General features: G+C 43.1%; 1 long non-coding RNA gene across 1 annotated transcript in view; it reads left to right on the forward strand.

Annotated features, from left to right (window-relative positions):
• Nucleotides 1–14,695, forward strand: part of LOC149982582 (uncharacterized) — a 53,294-nt gene extending 38,599 nt beyond the window's left edge. The window contains exons 3-4 of the long non-coding RNA XR_016497309.1: nt 14,033–14,105; nt 14,310–14,695. This is a non-coding gene — a long non-coding RNA (uncharacterized LOC149982582). The remainder of the gene's footprint in view (nt 1–14,032; nt 14,106–14,309) is intronic.
• Nucleotides 14,696–17,758: the final 3,063 nt, after the last annotated feature.

Consider the following 17,758-nt stretch of genomic DNA (forward strand, 5'->3'; position numbering starts at 1 on the left):
CACCAACTGGCATTGATAATGTAAAGGTGTGCATTACTGCTATTTGACAAGACCATGAGTCTCTCTGAATTTTATTTTCAATTTCCCTCTGGTAGCAAAGTTGACCTATTTTAAGAAATGCCATTGTTTGGTGGTTATACCATCTAAAATCTTTGATTTGGCTGATGCAGAATTTGTAATAGGAAATAATCATGCCGGTCAGCTGGTCGTGTTAGCATAGTGGCTATGTGTGCCACGTTATCTCATGGGAAAAGCTAAAAAATAGCATTTTTGAGATAAAGTTAGGTTTAAGCAAGAGTTCGTAAGTATGGACCCGAAGTTTTACTGTACTAGTTGAGATTACAGAAACACAACTCTAGATGCAACTTTAGGGGCTAGTTTATCCCTAAAAGAGACTAATGATTTTTGGTGTAGTTGTCACCTAAATGTCCTCACTGTGCTTTCAACCATTTTAAAAGCACATAACATTTCAAATGATACAAAGTCAGATATTTTGCATTTATACAACTACTTAATGTGTTATCACTATGCTTCATCTGATAGAACAAACACGTTAATGTCGTTTTGTCTTACATGCTCTACCAAACAGTACAGTAATTAATATTTAAATAGTATAGCCTAACTAATAAAAAGATCCCACTGAGTGAAACACCTGCGAAAGGAAGGAGACGCTCCAAAACCGCCATTAAAAGCTGCACACGGGGACAGAGATCGTACTTTTTGGAGGGTTTGACCCAAGTTAAACAATTTAAAGGCAATGCTACCAAATACTAATTGAGTGTATGTAAACTTCTGACCCACCGGGAATGTGATGAAAGAAATAAAAACTTAAATATATCATTCTCTCTACTATTATTCTGACATTTCACATTCCTAAAATAAAGTGGTGATCCTAACTGACCTAAGACAGTGTCACGTCCTGACCTTAGTTCCTTTCTTATGTCTCTGTTTTAGTTTGGTCAGAGCGTTCTAGGATTCTAGGTTTTTTTATTTCTGTGTGTGGCCTGGCATGGTTCCAAATCAGAGGCAGCTGTCGATCGTTGTCTCTGATTGAGAACCATACTTAGGCAGCCTGTTTTCCCACTATGGGTGTGGGTAGTTATTTTCTGGTTAGTGTTTTTTGCACCTGTCAGAATTGTTTGTTTATCGTTTTGTTGTTTTTGTTCGTGTATTCAGTCTTGATTAAAAGTATTATGGATGCGTACCACGCTGCACTTTGGTCCTCTTCTCCTTCCACCAACGAAAATCGTTACAGACAGGGAATTGTTACTTGGATAAAATGTCAGGAATTGTGAAAAACTGAGTTTATTTGGCTAAGGTGTATGTAAACTTTTGACTTCAACTGTATTTAACATATTTTATTCAAGGTTTGTCAATGTTGAAAATTGGTTACCATGATGACACAATCCTGTGGTTGGAATATGACCCTCAAAACAACAGTTGATTACTTTTTTCAAATCCAATGTATTTTCCACAAAAAATCCACGTCACAATATGTTGACAAATTACTTTGAAACAACGTTGCTTTTAACCAGTTGTGCCCAGCGGGGAGTGTGTGTATGGGCGAGAGTAGTGTATGGTCTTTTGTTTGGGAAGGTTTGTACACAGAAGCTGGTGTCTGACAGAATTAAACTAATGAAGTGAGTCTCTTCACTTCACACATACTAATTCACACACACACATCACCACATGCCTGCCTACACAAACACTGTGAGGAGATTTAGAGTGGTGGGGAATCATTTCCCTGCATGGCCAACAAACTAGAGGACTTTAAACATTGCTCCATTGTGCTAACGAAGAGTTGTTGTTGTTGTTGGTGGTGTGCGTGTGTGCATGCGTGCACTTGTGTGTTTGCCTGGGACTAGGCAATTGCAGGTGATGGAGAGAGTGTTGAGCATTAATACATGAAGCCTTGCTAATCCATCACGACTGGACTACCGACGTAATCTGCCCGAGGGTTCTTTTTCCAACAGGCCTCTCCATCGCGATGTCCCTCTAAGGCCCTTCTGCTAGCTTGCTAGCCCTGGCCCGCTATGTCTCCAGCCAGCTTAACTACTCAATGGACCCCTATGATCACTCAGCTACGCATGACTCTTCCTAATGTCAATATGCATTGTCCATTGCTGTTGGTTAGTGATTATTGTCTTATTTCACTGTAGAGCCTCTAGCCCTGCTCAATATGCCTTAGCTAACACTTCAGTTCCACCTCCCACACATGCGGTGGCATCACCTGGTTAAAATTATGTTTCTAGGGACAATATCTCTCTCATCGTCACTCTATGCCTAGGTTTACATCCACTGTATTCACATCCTACCATGCCTTTGTTTGTACATTATGCCTTGAATCTATTCTATCGCGCCCAAAAACCTGCTCCTTTAACTCTCTGTTCTGAACGTACTAGACGACCAGTTCTAATAGCCTTTAGCCGTACCCTTATCCTACTCCTCCTCTGGTGATATAGAGGTTAATCCAGGCTCTGCAGTGCCTAGCTCCACTCCCACTCCCATTCCCCAAGTGCTCTCATTTGTTGACTTCTGTAACTGTAAAAGCCTTGGTTTCATGCATGTTAACATTAGAAGCCTCCTCCCCAAGTTTGTTTTATTCACTGCTTTAGCACACTCTGCCAACCCGGATGTCCTAGCCTTGTCTGAATCCTGGCTTAGGAAGGCCACCAAAAACCCTGAAATTTCCATCTCAAACTATAACATTTTCCGACTAGATAAAACTGCCAGAGGGGGCGGAGTGGCAATCTAATGCAGAGATAGCCTGCCGAGTTCTGTCATACTATCCAGGTCTGTGCCCAAACAATTCGAGCTTCTACTTCTAGAAACCCACCATTCCAGAAACAAGTCTCTCACCGTTGCCGCTTGCCATAAACCACCCTCAGCCCCCAGCTGTGCCCTGGACACCACATGTGAATTGATTACCCCCATCTATCTTCAGAGCTCGTGCTGCTGAGGTGACCTAAACTGGGACATGCTTAACACCCCGGCCATTCTACAATCTAAGCTTGATGCCCTCAAACTCACACAAATTATCAATGAACCTTCCAGGTACAACCCCAAATCCGTAAACACGGGCACCCTCATAGATATCATCCAAACCATCTTGCCCTCTAAATACACCTCTGCTGTCTTCAACCAAGATCTCAGCGATCACTGCCTCATTGCCTGCATCCGTAATGGGTCTGCGGTAAAATGACCACCCCTCATCACTGTCAAATGCTCCCTAATACACTTCAGAGAGCAGGCCTTCTAATTGACCTCATCCCGTCAGTAGAGGATAACTGGTTATTCTTTAAAATGGCCTTACTCACCATCTTAAACAAGCAGGCCCCTTTCAAAAAATGTTGAACCAGGAACAGATATAGCCCTTGGTTCACTCCAGACCTGACTGCCATGACCAGCGCAAAAACATCCTGTGGCGTACTGCATTAGCATCGAATAGCCCCCATGATATGCAACTTTTCAGGGAAGTTAGGAAAGCGAAGGCTAGCTTTTTCAAACAGAAATTTGCATTCTGTAACTCAAAAAAGTTCTGGGACACTGTAAAGTCCATGGAGAATAAGAGCACCTCCTCCCAGCTGCCCACTGTACTGAGGCTAGGAAACATTGTCACCACTGATAAATCCACAATAATTGAGAATTTCAATAAGCATTTTTCTACGGCTGGCCATGCTTTCCACCTGGCTACCCCTACCACGGTCAACTGCCCTGCACCCCCCACAGCAACTCGCCCAAGCCTCCCTCATTTCTCCTTCACCCAAATCCAGACAGCTGACAATCTGAACCCTCTACAATTATCTGCTGAAATTGTTGCAACCCCTATTACTAGCCTGTTCAACCTCTCTTTCATGTCATCTGAGATCCCCAAAGATTGGAAAGCTGCCACGGTCATCCCCCTCTTCAAAGGGGGAGTCACTCTAGACCCAAACTGCTACAGACCTAAATCTATCCTACCCTGCCTTTCTAAGGTCTTCGAAAGCCAAAGTAACAAACAGATCACCGACCATTTCGAATCCCACCATATCTTCTCCACTATGCAATCTGGTTTCTGAGCTGGTCATGGGTGCACCTCAGCCATGCTCAAGGTCCTAAACGATATCATAACTGCTATCGATAAGAGACAATACTGTGCAGCCATGTTCATCAACCTGGCCAAGGCTTTCGACTCTGTCAATCACCACATTCTTATTGGCAGACTCAACAGCCTTGGTTTCTCAAATGACTGCCATGCCTGGTTCACCAACTACTTCTCTGATAGAGTTCAGTATGTCAAATCAGAGGGCCTGTTGTCCGGACCTCTAGCAGTCTCTATGGGGGTGCCACAGGGTTCAATTCTCGGGCTGACTCTCTTCTCTGTATACATCAATGATGTTGCTCTTGCTGCTGGTGATTCTCTGATCCACCTCTTCGCAGACGACACCATTCTGTATATTTCTGGCCCTTCTTTGGACACTGTACTAACTAACCTCCAGATGAGCTTCAATGCCATACAACTATCCTTCTGTGGCCTCCAACTGCTCTTAAATGCAAGTAAAACTAAATGCATGCTCTTCAACCGATCGCTGCCCGCACCTGCCCGCCCGTCCAGCATCACTACTCTGGACGGTTCTGACCTTGAATATGTGGACAACTACAAATACCTAGGTGTGTGGTTAGACTGTAAACTCTCCTTCCAGACCCACATTCCAGACCCACATTAAAATGAAATCTAGAATCGGCTTCCTATTTCGCAAAACAAAGCATCCTTCACTCATGCTGCCAAACAGACCCTCATAAAACTGACAATCCTACCGATCCTCGACTTAGGCGATGTCATTTACAAAATAGCCTCCAACACTCTTCTCAACAAATTGGATGCAGTCTATCACAATGTCATCTGTTTTGTCACCAAAGCCCCATATACTACCCACCACTTCAACCTGTACACTCTCGTTGGCTGGCCCTCGCTTCATACTCGTCGCCAGACCCACTGGCTCCAGGTCATCTATAAGTCTTTGCTAGATTATGCCCCGCCTTATCTCAGCTCACTGGTCACCATAGTAGCATCCACCCGCAGCACACGCACCAGTAGGTATATTTCACTGGTTACCCCCAAAGCCAATTCCTCCTTTGGCCGCCTTTCCTTCCAGTTCTTTGCTGCCAATGACTGGAACGAATTGCAAAAATCACTGGAGCTGGAGACTCTTATCTCCCCCACTAACTTCAAGCACCAGCTGTCAGAGAAGCTCACAGATCGTTGCACCTGTACATAGCCCATCTGTAAATCACCCACCCAACTACCTCATCCCCATACTGTATTTATTTATTTATTTTGCTCCTTTGCACCCCAGTATCTCTACTTGCACATTCATCTTCTGCACATCTATCACTCCAGTGTTAAATTTCAATGTCGTAATTACCTCGCCACTATGGCCTATTTTATTTTACCTCCCTTATCTTACCTCATTTGCACACACTGTATATAGACTTTTTCTACTATATTATTGACTGTATGTTTGTTTGTTCCATGTGTAACTCTGTGTTGTTGTTTGTGTCGAACTGCTTCGCTTTATCTTGACCAGGTCGCAGTTGTAAATGAGAACTTGTTTTCAACTAGCCTACCTGGTTAAATAAAGTTTATATAAATAAAAGAATGTGTGAAGTGCAGTGGATAAGGGTTCTAAATGTGGATAAGGGTTCTAAACTCCAGCAGCTACACAAAGCCCTTTTGAGGCTCTTAGGATGCAGTGTTCTAACTTGAGACAGTGACATAGAACAAACTGTCCTCCATATTGCTCACAAACAGTTCAGGACTACAATAATCCAACACTCTAATATGTTTTTCAAGTGGAATGCTATTGTCTTGGGACTGTAACATTTCCAATAGTCATGCATGCACACACACACACACACACACACACACACACACACACACACACACACACACACACACACACACACACACACACACACACACACGTTCCAGTGTAATAGCCTGACTGACTAGGATTGAGAGGACTGATGGATGGGTGGCAAGTATGAATGCATGGCTCTATGTATTGAAGGTGGAGGCACAGACGCTGTGTTGTTGAGACAGGGCTCAGACCATGACCTACAGACCCTACCAGCCCCCTCAACACACACACACACACACACACACACACACACACACACACACACACACACACACACACACACACACACACACACACACACACACACTCCAACCACCAACTAAGGGTAATTCACAATATTGTCATGACTGTCCACGAGAATCCAAATAGTTCAGATAGGATTGCAAGGAATAACTTTCACTCGGGAAAGGAAAAAACTAGTGGGGATTAATAACAACTCACGTCCTGTTATAAATCAAGAGAGAAGATCCAGGCCTGTGCTCTCAAAATTTACCAAAGGAATGTGCTTTGTCTCAACAGACCTTTTTCCGCTGAAACTATAACACGTTCAAAAGCGAATACTGGAACAATATTTCTAATATAGAACATGGGGAATGGTCAGAGGCAATCAATAGAACACTAATGTAATTTTGTTTGTTATTTTGTAATGTCATTAAAAATGTTATAAAGGAAATACTGTAACTTGGAAAGTATACCCACTACATGGATGAAGTTTCCATACAATGGGTAATGCATGTAATATAGTAAATTATGAAAGAGTTTTTATTAAGAGAGGAATGTGATTTGAGAAGTTACAGTGCCTTGCGAAAGTATTCGGCCCCCTTGAACTTTGTGACCTTTTGCCACATTTCAGGCTTCAAACATAAAGATATAAAACTGTATTTTTTTATGAAGAATCATAACAAGTGGGACACAATCATGAAGTGGAACGACATTTATTGGATATTTCAAACTTTTTTAACAAATCAAAAACTGAAAAATTGGGCGTGCAAAATTATTCAGCCCCCTTAAGTTAATACTTTGTAGCGCCACCTTTTGCTGCGATTACAGCTGTAAGTCGCTTGGGGTATGTCTCTATCAGTTTTGCACATCGAGAGACTGAATTTTTTTCCCATTCCTCCTTGCAAAACAGCTCGAGCTCAGTGAGGTTGGATGGAGAGCATTTGTGAACAGCAGTTTTCAGTTCTTTCCACAGATTCTCGATTGGATACAGGTCTGGACTTTGACTTGGCCATTCTAACACCTGGATATGTTTATTTTTGAACCATTCCATTGTAGATTTTGCTTTATGTTTTGGATCATTGTCTTGTTGGAAGACAAATCTCCGTCCCAGTCTCAGGTCTTTTGCAGACTCCATCAGGTTTTCTTCCAGAATGGTCCTGTATTTGGCTCCATCCATCTTCCCATCAATTTTAACCATCTTCCCTGTCCCTGCTGAAGAAAAGCAGGCCCAAACCATGATGCTACCACCACCATGTTTGACAGTGGGGATGGTGTGTTCAGGGTGATGAGCTGTGTTGCTTTTACGCCAAACATAACGTTTTGCATTGTTGCCAAAAAGTTCAATTTTGGTTTCATCTGACCAGAGCACCTTCTTCCTCACCACATGTTTGGTGTGTCTCCCAGGTGGCTTGTGGCAAACTTTAAACAACACTTTTTATGGATATCTTTAAGAAATTGCTTTCTTCTTGCCACTCTTCCATAAAGGCCAGATTTGTGCAATATACGACTGATTGTTGTCCTATGGACAGAGTCTCCCACCTCAGCTGTAGATCTCTGCAGTTCATCCAGAGTGATCATGGGCCTCTTGGCTGCATCTCTGATAAGTCTTCTCCTTGTATGAGCTGAAAGTTTAGAGGGACGGCCAGGTCTTGGTAGATTTGCAGTGGTCTGATACTCCTTCCATTTCAATATTATCGCTTGCACAGTGCTCATTGGGATGTTTAAAGCTTGGGAAATATTTTTGTATCCAAATCCTGCTTTAAACTTCTTCACAACAGTATCTCGGACCTGCCTGGTGTGTTCCTTGTTCTTCATGATGCTCTCTGCGCTTTTGACGGACCTCTGAGACTATCACAGTGCAGGTGCATTTATACGGAGACTTGATTACACACAGGTGGATTGTATTTATCATCATTAGTCATTTAGGCCAACATTGGATCATTCAGAGATCCTCACTGAACTTCTGGAGAGAGTTTGCTGCACTGAAAGTAAAGGGGCTGAATAATTTTGCACGCCCAATTTTTCAGTTTTTGATTTGTTAAAAAAGTTTGAAATATCCAATAAATGTCGTTCCACTTCATGATTGTGTCCCACTTGTGGTTGATTCTTCACAAAAAAATACAGTTTTATATCTTTATGTTTGAAGCCTGAAATGTGGCAAAGGGTCGCAAAGTTCAAGGGGGCCGAATACTTTCGCAAGGCACTGTATGAGAGAAAATTGTATTCCATAACTTTGCACAGTGAGTAATCACCGCCCTGGAGTGAGGTCAGGGAGCGTGCCAGCCTGCCGGAATTGCCCCTTTCGGGAAAAAGGTATAAATGATGGGTTAAGAAAAAAACACATGGAGCCAGAACTTGAACTTTGAATCTCAACATGAGGTGGAGACAATAAAACCACCTCCCGGACAATCACTGGAACAGCTGATTAGCTGTTCTAAGTAAAGTATCTTCAAAATCGAATTTTAGTAGGACCATTCTGTTGCTCTGCTCAAACCATCATATTACGCTAATCTCATCACCCCACTGAAGATAGGCTGGCTAGCCTATCTTCAAAGAAGCATCTAAACACATTCATGATTTCTTGCTCAAAGTGGGCACGGTTCATGTGCAAAGTATGTCGTTATTGTAGGTGAGAGTAGTTTCTGAATGTGGCAATGTTAACCTCTTGAAGCTAGGGGGCAGAATTTTCACTTTTGGATAAATAGCGTGCCCAATTTCAACTTCCTGCTACTCATTTCAAGGATATAAGACATGCATATTATTCATAGATTTGGATAGAAAACACTCTGAAGTTTCTAAAACTGTTTGAATCATGTCTGTGAGTAAAACAGAACTTATGTAGCAGACAAAACCCCAATGACTAATTGTTCTGAATTTCTTTTCTTCCCCTCTCTGTTCCCTTATTGTCTTTGCCATGGGATATTTCATAGGAACCTATTTTCAGTTCCTACCGCTTCCACAGTCTTTGGAATTTGGTTGAGGTTATTCCTTTGTGCAATGAAGAAGTAGACCAACTCGGAACTGGGGACACTTTTGTGAGTTGCACAAGATGTGAAAAGCAGCGCTAGTTTGTTTTCTTTCCTGTATTGAATACAAATTGCCCTGTCTACAATTTGATTGATTATTAACGTTTAAAAATACCTAACGTTGTATCACAAAAGTAGTTTGAAATATTTTGGGAAAGTTTATAGGCAACTTTTGAAATATTTTGTAGCGACGTTGCGTTTTTGTAAGCTGTTTTTTCTGGATCAAAAGCGCTTTATAAATGGACATTTTGGATATATATTGACAGAATGAATCGAACAAAAGGACCAATTGTGATGTTTATGGGACATATTGGAGTGCCAACAAAAGAAGCTCGTCAAAGGTAATGCATGTTTTATATTTTATTTCAGCGTTTTGTGTAGCGCCTGCAGGGTTGTAATATGCTAGCTCCTTTGTCCACTGCTGGTGCAGATGTTGCAGGCTATCAGATAATAGCTTCTTATGCTTTCGCCGAAAAGCATTTTTAAAATCTGACATGCTGGCTGGATGCACAACGAGTGTAGCTTTAATTGAGTATCTTACATGTGTGATTTAATGAAAGTTTGAATTTTATAGCATTTTATTTGAATCTGGCGCTCTGCATTTCCCCTGGCAATTACAAATACATTGGTTTAATGATGAACTTCTTGTTAATCCAGCCACAGTGTCAGATTTCAAAAAGGCTTTACGGCGAAAGCAAACCATGCTATTATCTAAGGACTGCACCCCATCAAACAAACACATGAAAATCGTAATTCAACCCGCCAGGCATGACACAAAATGCAGAAATATGCCTAACCTTTGACAAGCTTATTTTGTTGGCACTCCAATATGTCCCATAAACATCACAAATGGTCCTTTTGTTCGATTAATTCCGTCGATATATATCCAAAATGTACATTTATTTGGCGCGTTTGATGCAGAAAAACACCAGTTCCAACTTGCTCAACGTGACTACAAAATATCTCAAAAGTTACCTGTAAACTTTGCCAAAACATTTCAAACTACTTTTGTAATACAACTTTAGGTATTTTTTAACGTAAATAATCGATAAAATTGTAGACGGGATGATCTGTGTTCAATACAGGAAGAAAACAAACTGAAGCTAGCTTTCTGGTCACGCGCCTCTATCTAACAGTACACTTCAAGTGACAATATGAATATTGAATAGATTATAAAACAACCATATGAATGTTTTAACAGCACAGAAGGACAGCATCTGATGGGGAAGGTTAAAGGCACGTGAGACCACATGGCACTTAACTACAGATGCCAATTGGAACGCAGACACTCCAAAAGGGCTACGTATCAAGCAGCCGGAAGTTGGGTGGGAAAAGTAATTACTCACGATAATTGTCCAAATCAAACTCTAGTACTAACATTAATTGCACCATATGAACAACAGACTGTGGTAGTGGCACATTTCTTCTGGGTATGTGGAGGGCAAAGATTAAGGGCAACATTACCAAAAGGATGGACAGGCCTTTGTGCAATGGAATCCTAGTGATACTAAGCAGAACACTACAAAACATAGAGTAAGGAGGGAATATAAAGGGAGCTGCCACCTGGCCAAAACCCTGGATAAACCTCCGGTAGTAATTGGCAAACCCTAAAAACCGCTGCACCTCCTTTACCGTGGTGGGAGTAGGCCAATTACGCACGGCTGAAATGCGGTCACTCTCCATCTCCACCCTTGATGTGGGAATGCGGTACCCCAGGAAGGAGACGGCCTGCTGGAAGAACAGGCATTTCTCAGCCTTGACGTACAGGTCATGCTCCAATAATCGTCCAAGCACCCTGCGCACCAGGGACACATGCTTGGCACATGTAGCGGAGAATATCAGAATGTCATCAATATACACCACTACACCCTGCCCGTGCAGGTCCCTGAAAATCTTGTCTACAAAGGCTTGCAAAACTGATGGAGCATTCATCAACCCGTATTGCATGACGAGGTACTCATAATGCCCTGAGGTGGTACTGAACACTGTCTTCCACTCGTCTCCCTACCGGATACGCACCAGGTTGTACGCGCTCCTGAGGTCTAGTTTCGTGAAGAAGGGCGCCCCGTGCATTGACTAAATCGCTGTGGCGATGAGAGGTGATCACTGTGATTTGATTTAGACCTCGATAGTCAATACACGGGCGCAGACCTCCCTCCTTCTTCTTCACAAAAAATAAATTAGAGGAGACGGGTGAGGTGGAAGACCGAATGTACCCCTGACGCAGGTATATGGAGACATATGTCTCCATAGCCGCTGTCTCCGCTTGTAACATGGGATACCCGTGACTCCTGGGAAGTTCAACGTCTACCAGGAGATTTATCGCACAATCCCCCTGTCGATGGGGTGGTAATTGAGTCACCTTCTGTAAGAAGAAAGACAAATCGGCACTTTCAGGAGGAATGTGCACGGTGGAGACCTGGTCTGGACTTTCCACCATAGTAGCACCAACGGAAACCCCTAAACACCTCCCCCAGCACTCTCGTGACCACCCCTTGAGAGCCCTCCGTTGCCACGAAACAGTGGGATCATGACAGACTAACCAGGGTAGGCCTAGCACCACGGGAAACGCAGGAGAATCAATAAGGAAGAGACTGATTCTCTCCTTTTGACCCTCCTGCGTCACCATGCCCAGGGGCGCGGTGAACTCCCTAATCAACCCGGACCCTAATGGCCGACTGTCTAGGGCTTGAACTGGGAAGGGCATATCCACTGGAACAATGGGGATCCCTAATCTATGGGCAAATGATCTGTCAATGAAATTCCCAGCTCGACGAGCTCCTCGTGCTGGGGATGCGGGAAAAACTCAGGAAAAGTAACGTTCAAAATGTGAGCAACAGAGAGCTCTGGGTGAGCATGGTGCCGGTTCACCTGGGGTAACGCGAGACTGCCCTGCCTGCTGCCTCGACTCCCAGAGGAACCTCCCCAGCACCGACCGGCAGTGTGCCCTCTGCGGCCACAGATAGTGCATGAAACAGAACCTCCTCCGGTCTCCCTAAGCGCAGCGAAACCCTGCTCCATGGGCGTCGGAGCGGTGGTGCTGGGGGATGGAATGGACAGACCCCGATCTGGATGTCCGTGGGTAGCCAGCAGGTTATCCAACCGAATGGACAGGTCCACCAGCTAATCGAAAGTGAGGGTGGTGTCCCAGCAGGCCAACTCCCGATGGACGTCCTCGCGCAAACTGCAACGATAGTGGTTGATCAGGGCCCTGTTGTTCCATCCCACGCCAGCGTCCAGGGTCCGGAAGTCCAGAGCGAACTCCTGGGCGCTCCTCGTCCCCTGCCTCAGATGAACGAGACATTCACCGGATGGTCGAAGTCTGCCCGGAAGCGGCGAAGTGGTCCAGCGTAGCCTTTCCTTCTCCCCACATGGCGTTGGCCCACTCCAGGGCTCTCCCTGAGAGGCATGAGACGAGGGCGGACACCCTCTCTCTGTCCGAAGGCGACGGGTGAATGGTTGCTAGGTAGAGCTCCAGTTGTAATAGGAAACCCTGACATTGTGCAGCCGTCCCACCACACTCCCTAGGTAGGGCCAGACGAATCCCACTGGGACCAGGTGAAAGAGGGGCACGTAGTGGAGACCTTGGTTGCTCTGGCAGAGGCACTGGAGGACCTCACTTTCTCTGCCAGCGATCCATAGTCTGTAGGACGCGGTCGATGGTGGCGCCGAGATGATGGAGCATCGCCTCTTGGTCCTGGACGCGCTCCTCGACCCCAATTACAGGGGTACCTGGTCTTGCTGACTTCATGACGATAGTGGTGTGTGATTCTGTCAGGCGGTGGGTGTAGCTGGTGTATGAAGTCAGGCGCAGGAGAGCAGAGATGAGTGAACAACGTACTTTACTCAAGAAAATAGCACTAGTAACAGTACCAATGAGCGAACAATAACGGTTGCCACAAAACACGGGTGAAAAAAGCACCCGGACAAAACCAGACGGAAATGTACCAACATGAACAAAAAACAATCACACACAAAGACATGGGGGAAACAGAGGATTAAATACATGACCAGTAATTGGGAAATGTATGTGGAAAAACGAGACAAAACAAATGGAAAATGAAAAACGTATCGGCGATGGCTAGATGACCGGCGACGTCGACTGCCGAACACCGCCCGAACAAGGAGAGGCATCGACTTCTGCAGAAGTCGTGACAGAAGGCTACTGGACATGCACATGGGTTATTCATACATAGACAACATCGCCCTGAACTTGTGAAGACCTTTGGACAGGAACATTAGTTAATCAGTTATAGGCACCATTAGACCTGCAGTAGGAGTGTGCATGTCTGTGTGTCACGCCACCAATAGAATCTATGCCCTAATGTCTGAGCCAGTAAGAGAATGGAAACTAAGCAAGAAAACAAGATTAGGGTGGCCAAGGCTAAAATGTATTAATAATTTACATAAAGTGGAGTGACTGTTATGTTAGGGTAAAACTGTATAAAAGCAGAGTACTGAGACTGGATAGATCTGTTCTTCCATGGAATTGCTCTTCTTCTGTTACTTTTGTAGTAAAGTATAATTGAATTTACAAGTTCCGTTATCTGTGAAATATTTGATTCAATATTTCCACGACATAAATGGCGAACCTGACACCTCACAAGTTGTGGCATATCAGAATGCTTCAAACACCTGTGCACATTTTTGTTTCCGCCTTAGCGCTACACAGCTGATTCAATTGATCAAGTCATCAGCAAGCTTCAAGTGGTATTTATGTCTTATTTATGACATTATCTTCTATTGTTTGTCCTCATGTGTCTGTTTTTCAGCATAAAGTACTATGTAGCCACTTAGTGTAGACACCAGGTGAGACCACACACACACAATGACAGTCTCTCTCCTTCACTTCATCCTTCTCCCCCATCTCCCTTAATCCTCTAGGTTATATCAGCTGTGTTGGTGAACCCCTCCCCCATTTGAACTGGCTGACACAGAGGGCACAGCATGATCATAGGTGAGAGGTGGTTGGGTCAACAGGAAGTATTTTTGAAGAGATGCTTTACATTGAAATACAGATGGAGATGTAGTAGTCCCAGAGTTAATGATCCAAGGTCAGTTTTGCACTTCACTTCCTGATGATTACGATCACTGACCGTATTAGAAAATAAAAAAAACGTCTTAATCATGCTCTCTCTCTATCCATCTGTCTCGTTTGCAGGTATGTTTTGATGTGAGGGAGGAAGCCAGTCCCGTCATCGCCACCTCACCCGCTCTTAAGATAACCTTTGGGCCAACTTGGGGACCAAGGCTGGTTAGGAGATATTGTAATTGTGATGAACTGAGAGAATATTAGGGTAGCACTGTAATTCGTTAATCATATGCTGTCTGCTTCTGTTCTTACCTCTTTCCCTTTCTGTCTTCTACATCTCTCTCCCCACCTCATCTTTCTTCCTCGTTTTATAATGCACACTATATGTGCATTGAAGCACAGATTGAATTTGTCTTTATAATATAATATTACAATTATCATCATTATAATGCATGTATTATGTATTTATAACCCATGGATAATGAACTTCTTTCAATAAAGTGTTTCACATTCTCCACGGGTTGAAATTAAGTATCTAATTGAAATACTATCCTGTGTCCTCAGATTAACGCCGATGAAGGGATTTAGATATGTATAGTTTTTTTCTGTATATATGAAATACAAATCAGCCTTTACTTAAATCATGTTTCTAGTCTATTGCATAGTTACAATGTGTAATCATTGATGTCCCAGGAGCAGGAGTGGTAAAGTGAAGTGTATAATTGTAATACGTACATGCACAGCATCATTCAAATAATGGAGTTTGATACACCTGATATTGGATATGACTGAAAAATAATGTCTCACAGAGATTCATACCTGAACCACACCTTTACTTGCCAAGGAAGAGTACATGATCAGTGAATATATTCAATGTACAGGCTAAAATGTGGGGATCTCATGCGTGGTAATAACTACAGTACCTACATCCTTGACACAATAAAGTTATTATATTCCACTCTATCCATAGGCTTCATTAATGCCATTCAGACTTGAAGTTGATACAACAGCAATGATAGCTGAGGTTCATAGATTGGTATGAATATTATTTCAGAATGTTTTAGGGTCCATACACAAATCGGCAACATACTGTAACTAGCTACACATCCATAGGCATACAGTTATTTTTCCACGACACAATAAGCAATTAAATAGTTAGCTAGCTATGTTACTTCAGCTGCATTGCACAGCAAGGCAAGCTTACACAATTGTACATTCAATTTGCAATAAATGCTTTAGCTAGTTAGATTCTTTACATCCACTGTTTCCCAAGATGACAGCCTGGTTTGCTGGTTTTCTGAGGAGTCCCTAAAACATTAAACATCACGAATTACAATGTCATACTCATGTCATAACACCAGCTAGCTAGTTGGCTAATGTTAGCTAGTCAGCTAACTTGCTAAATAGCTATTCTTGTAAATGAACTTTATGACATAAAAATATGCACAATCGTTTGTCTCTACATTAACTAACATGTTCTTCTCAATTGTAATTTTTTTGCTTGAATCATTATGACATTATAATAACTTACATTTACTTCCACCGTAACGTCTTTGCTGAAGAAAGTCACCAGGGACGGGTAGCTTGCGTCAAATTTGTCAATGGAACCACTGGATTAGATTGGTCATATAAAAACCTTGGGACCCAAATGCATAATGAGTGCTCTAACTCCCCCTTGTGGTGGTCTGGAGCAATGAAGCCGTGACGCCGGGTACCTTAAAATTTCTCAAGCATACAAGTATTTTACACCATTTTAAATTCTCGTTAATCCAGCCACAGTGTCTGATTTCAAAAAGGCTTTACAGCGAAAGCACCACAAACGATTATGTTGGGTCACCACCAAGTCACAGAAAAACACAGCCATTTTTCCAGCCAAAGAGAGGAGTCACAAAAAGCAGAAATATAGATCAAATGAATCACTAACCTTTGATGATCTTCATCAGATAACAGTCATAGGACTTCATGTTACACAATACATGTATGTTTTGTTCGATAAAGTGTATATTTATATCCAAAAATTTCATTTTACATTGGCGTGTTATGTTCAGTAGTTCCAAAACATGCAGTGATTTTGCAGAGAGCCACATCAATTCACAGAAATAAACATTGATAAAAGATACAACTATTATACATGGAACTTTAGATAAACGTCTCCTTAATGCAACCGCTGTGTAAGATTTTTTTTTTACTTTACGGAAAAAGCACACCATACAATAATCTGAGTACGGCGCTCAGAGACCAAAACAGCCAAAATGATATGATATGCGCCATGTTGTGTAGTCAACATTAGTGTAGTCAACATTAGTCAGAAATAGCATTATAAATATTCACTTACCTTTAATGCACTCCCAGGAATCCCAGTTCCACAAATTTTTTTTGATTTGTTCGCTAAAGTTCATAATTTATGTCCTTATTCATCCAAGCTACTCAATACTGCCCCCCCCCCCCCCCCCCCCCCCGCCCGTCACCAATAAGTTAAAGGAGGAACTACTATTGCACTCCACACTGCCATTTTCCACCTGGACAAAAGGAACACCTATGTGAGAATACTGTTCATTGACCACAGCTCAACCCTAACCCTAACCCTTTCACCTTTATTTAACCAGGTAGGCTAGTTGAGAACAAGTTCTAATTTACAACTGCGACCTGGCCAAGATAAAGCAAAGCAGTGTGACACAGACAACAACACAGAGTTACACATGGCATAGCATGGAATAAACAGTAAACAAGTCAATAACACAATAAACAAGTCAATGACACAGTAGGAAAAAATAAAGTCTATATACAGTGTGCGCAAAAGGCATGAGGAGCTAGGCAATAAATAGGCCACGGTAGCAAAGAATTACAATTTAGCAGATTAACACTGGAGTGATAAATGAGCAGATGATGATGTGCAAGTAGAGATACTGGTGTGCAAAATAGCAGAAAAGTAAATAAAAACAGTATGGGGATGAGGTAGGTAGATTGGGTGGGCTATTTTCAGACGGACTATGTACAGCTGCAGCAATCATTAAGCTAAGGACTAAACACCTGGGACTAAACACCTCCCTTTGCAACTGGATCCTGGACTTCCTGATGAGCTGCCCCCCAGGCTGTAAGGGTAGGCAACAACACATCTGCCACGCTGATCCTCAACACTGGGGCCCCTCAGGGGTGCGTGCTTAGTGGCCAAGCACAAATTCAACACCATCATTAAGTTTGTTGACAACACAACAGTGGTAGGCCTGATCACTGACAATGATGAGACAGCCTATAGGGAGGAGGTCAGAGACCTGGTAGTGTGGTGCCAGGACAACAACCTCTCCTTCAATGTGAGCAAGACAAAGGAGCTGATCGTGGACTATAGGAAACGGTAGGCCAAGCACACCACTTTACACTTCAGCGAGGCTAAAGTGGAGCAGGTAGAGAGCTTCAAGCTCCTTGGTGTCCACATCACCAACAAACTAACATGGTCCAAGCACACCAAGACAGTCATGAAGAGGGCACAATAAAATGCTACAGAGGGTTGTGCGTACGGTCCAGTACATCACTGGTGACAAGCTTCCTGACATCCAGGACCTATATTCTAGGCGGTGTCA

The sequence above is a fragment of the Oncorhynchus mykiss genome, chromosome 7 (assembly GCF_057628025.1).
Source record: "Oncorhynchus mykiss isolate SJ-2025 chromosome 7, ASM5762802v1, whole genome shotgun sequence".
Lineage (NCBI taxonomy): Eukaryota > Metazoa > Chordata > Actinopteri > Salmoniformes > Salmonidae > Oncorhynchus > Oncorhynchus mykiss.